This window comes from Acomys russatus, chromosome 13 (assembly GCF_903995435.1).
Source record: "Acomys russatus chromosome 13, mAcoRus1.1, whole genome shotgun sequence".
Taxonomy (NCBI): Eukaryota; Metazoa; Chordata; class Mammalia; order Rodentia; family Muridae; genus Acomys; species Acomys russatus.
Window position 1 is genome coordinate 15,132,211 of NC_067149.1, and position 3,810 is coordinate 15,136,020.

General features: G+C 49.6%; 1 pseudogene; it reads left to right on the plus strand.

Moving 5' to 3' along the window:
• Positions 1-478: 478 nt before the first annotated feature.
• On the plus strand, positions 479-634 carry LOC127197805 (uncharacterized; annotated as a pseudogene).
• The last annotated feature ends 3,176 nt before the right edge of the window (positions 635-3,810 follow it).

Genomic DNA, 3,810 nt, shown 5'->3' on the forward strand with positions numbered 1-3,810 from the left:
CATTTTGATAACTCCTACAAGTAGATTCAGACAAGACTGGTGCTCTGGGCCAAACTGTGCCTTCTGCAGAGCCCTATATTGAAGCAAGGGGCACTGGTATCTCCAGAGCTGGAGACTCTAAGGGGCTAATTCAGTGACATGATGCTGTTGGCACTGCTCCCTGTGCCTTGTGACTGGTGTCCTCGTAGGCCATGCACACAGTGGGGACAGCTATAAGAGAGGCCTCAGGAGACAGCAGCCATGCTGACACGTGTGTCTTTGCCTCGCAGCTTCTAGAACTTCCAGAACGAGGGTCTGCTCATACTCCTCATTGATGGTTAAGTCCCATTATGTGACTGTGGCAGCCTGGGCCAGCAACATGACTCTAATGTGTAGGCTTTGGACTTTTACAAACTTACTTAATGGGGGGTTTTTTAAGGCTTTTACCTCCCTTCCAACCCACCTACCCTAGACAGGAGAGAAAATAGGTTAATGGGTAATCGCTTCTCAGCCTTTTTGGCTAAGATCAAGTGTAGTATCTGTTCTTATCAGTTTAATATCTGATATGTCCTCTATCCGAGAACAATATATTAAATGGATTTTTGGAAGTAGGAGTTGGAATAGGAGCTTGTTCTGTCCACTCAAAAAAAAAAAAAAAAAAAAAAAAAAAGGAAAAAAAAAAGAGGTTAATGGGAACAGGAGAAGTAGATCTTTTTAGACTCAGTTCCTTGGAGTGATATCACTTTTTGTCATTAAGGTTTCAGCAGGCCTGTTTGTTACACAGCAAACCAGCAACTCAGCAAAGCGGACTGCAACCACAGCAGCCGGAACCTGGAACCTCAAAGCGTTCTCTGGAGCAGTTGTTTCTACAAGTGTCTTGAAGTAGAGCAATGAACAGTCAAATGACAGGAAGCGAAATCAAACCCCAAAGCCAAGCCTATTCTCTCCTCCCGCCCCCCACATACACATATCCATATCTTTTCCATATATATCCTCTCAGAGTCTGTACTAGGATGTTTATCAGTCGGCAAAGACCATGCCCCTGCAAGAGGCAGTTCCTCTTCTAGTGGATAAGCACCACGTGTTCTCTCACAAGTCTGTTTCCAGTGGACAAACACCGCACACCCTCACACAAGGCTGTGTCACACCCCACACTTGGGATCAAAACAAAACCATGTTTACACCCACTACACCCGTGAACACCCCGTGTACTTCTGCTCACCGTGAACCCCTCCATCAGTTCCGCCTGATCCGTAAAACGTAAAAGGTTCCGGTTATAAGTCACAGTGAGCTTGCAAAGGGATATTATTGTCCCAGGGGCTGGGGACGTGTTTTAGTTGGTGGAGTGTTTGCCTCACAAAGCCCAAGGATCCAACTTTGATCCCAGAATCCATGGGGGAAAAGGAGCGGGGGGGGGAAGCTGAACATGGTGGTGCATGTCTGTAACCCCAGCAATGAAGAGCGGAGACAGGTGAACGGCCTATATTAGCGTTCTCTACAGGACAAGAACCAATAAGAAAGAATGCACTCAGAGATCCGCCTGCCTCTGCCTCTGGAGTGCTGGGATTAAAGGCATGCGCCACCACACCCGGCTTGTTTGTTTGTTTTTTGGTTTTTCAAGACGGGGTTTCTCTGTGTAGCCCTGGCTGTCCTGGACTCACTTTGTAGACCAGGCTGGCCTCGAACTCATAGCGATCTGCCTGCCTCTGCCTCCCGAGTGCTGGGATTAAAGGTGTGCGCCACCACGCCTGGCAATAAGCAGCAAGTTTTGGGAGCCAGGTCCCTCATCTAGTGAGGCTTTGCCAAGTTGTGTCCTGGTTTGGTTTATGATTTGGTATTGAGACTTCATCCAAATAGCCCGTCAGCCATCTTCTTCCTCTTTGAGCCAGACCTGTATGGGGCAATGTCTGCATACCTGCTGTAACAAGCGCTGCCCTGTGCGTAACTCATCACACATCGTGGGCCTGTCCTTTGATGACTCACCTGAAATCGGAAGCCACCAACCATTTTGCCAACTAGTGCCTGGTGGGGTCATGTTTTGCTGTTGTTTCGCTTTAATTCTGTTCAGCTCAGTGCAGCTCCAACACCTTAAACAGTTCCTAAGAATTCGGAACCACAAGGGGTACTGGTTGTCACAAACAAAAGATATCTATGGCCCAGTCCTGGGCTCCAGGGAGCTCACAGTTTCCCCAGGAAGAAAAACCAAGATTCCTATGCAAAGTAAGCTGAGCACACACAAGGCAGATGAGCCCTGGTTCCTGTGGGTGGAACAGAGGCTTCTGGCTCAAAGGGAAGACGGCTTGACTAGATGTAGGGTCACCCAGGCAGTACAGCTCTGAGTGAGCTGGTCTGTGGGGCATCTCTAAAGAGGGTTAGCTGAGGGGGGAAGACCTACCTTCAGTGTAGGTGGCAACATCCCATGGACTGGGATCCCAGACTGAATAAAAGAGCCTTGGAGAGACGGCACAACAGCTGACGAGTTTTCCGCACAAGTGTGGGACCCCGTGTTCAGATCCCAGAGACCCATGTAAGTGTTGGGTGAGAGTAGCAGCTTGCCTCTAGTTCCAGCTCCAGAACCCAGAGCAAGTTGGCCTACAGGACTAGCGACATCAGCGAGATCTGGGTTTGATTAAGAAGCCTGCCTCAGCGAACTCGGCGGAAGAGTTATGGAGGATGACTCCTAACATCTACCTCTAGCCCTCAAATACACACATGCTTACACATGCACTTAAGCTCACACATATGTGCACCCCACACATGCTAAAAAATGCCTCTACACAAGCACACCACACACATACACATACCTGAAAAATGAAAGAAAAAGTGAAAAAGAGGGAAAGTGAGCGGAAAACCTGCATTCTCCTCACTGCTTCCTCATATACTGGGGTGTAAGCAAGCAGCCTCGCACTACCGCTGCCATGGGGCTTGCTACCATGCCTTCTCTACCATTTGGGACGGTACCTCTCACACCACGAGCCAGAACGCATCCTTCCTCCTATTCCTTGCTTTGTCACAGTGTCAGGGAAGTAATCAGTTAGGCTGCAAGACTTAAACCTCAGGGATGAGGAAGGAGAGGAGGAGGGAGAGGAGGAGGGAGATCACCAGAGGGGCTTCGAGTTCTGGGAAAGATGAAAGAGGAGAAATGGGTCTTGACCTGTCTGTCCTTGGTGTCTGGGAGCAGTGTAGGTGATATATTTCTGTTCTATGGCTAATTCAGGTCATAAAGATGCTGGAAGATTCTTTGAACCCTTGGAGAAGGGGCCACTGTGTAGAGGGAGGAAGCTCGTAGGCAGGGTAAGAATTAGCAGAGAGAGGATCAGAGGTAGAAATAGACTCCAGCAAATGGCCTGTTTAATTTGGATGGGGCCATGTGGTTCCTAAATTGCCCTCCCTCCCCCTCTCCACCCGGCAGACTCGATGTCACCACTCGACCCAGCTGCAGTCACAAGCCCTCTCCTTTCTGCCTGACACTCTTCCCCCTCCCCCAACCTGCCTCCAGCCAAAGGACCACTTCCCACTTCCTTGGCACCCAAGCTGGAGTGCTCTGCCAATGGAGCCAAAGTGAGATTGATTTTGGAGGTCAGCCCTGCTGGGGACCTGAGGGGGTTCACGCAGCTTCCTCTCTGAGGAGGTCACTAGGTGCAGAGGCTCCTCTAGGAGAGAGTGGTGAACTCCAGAAATCCACACAGCCTGTCTCTGGAAAACTCTCCTCTTAACCCAGGAAAACTTCCTGAGTTAGTCAGACTGGACCCCCTGTACATGGGGTCCTGACCTCATTTCTCTCCAGGTAGACACGTGATATTGTTTAGGAGTCATTGAGATTTTGGGGTT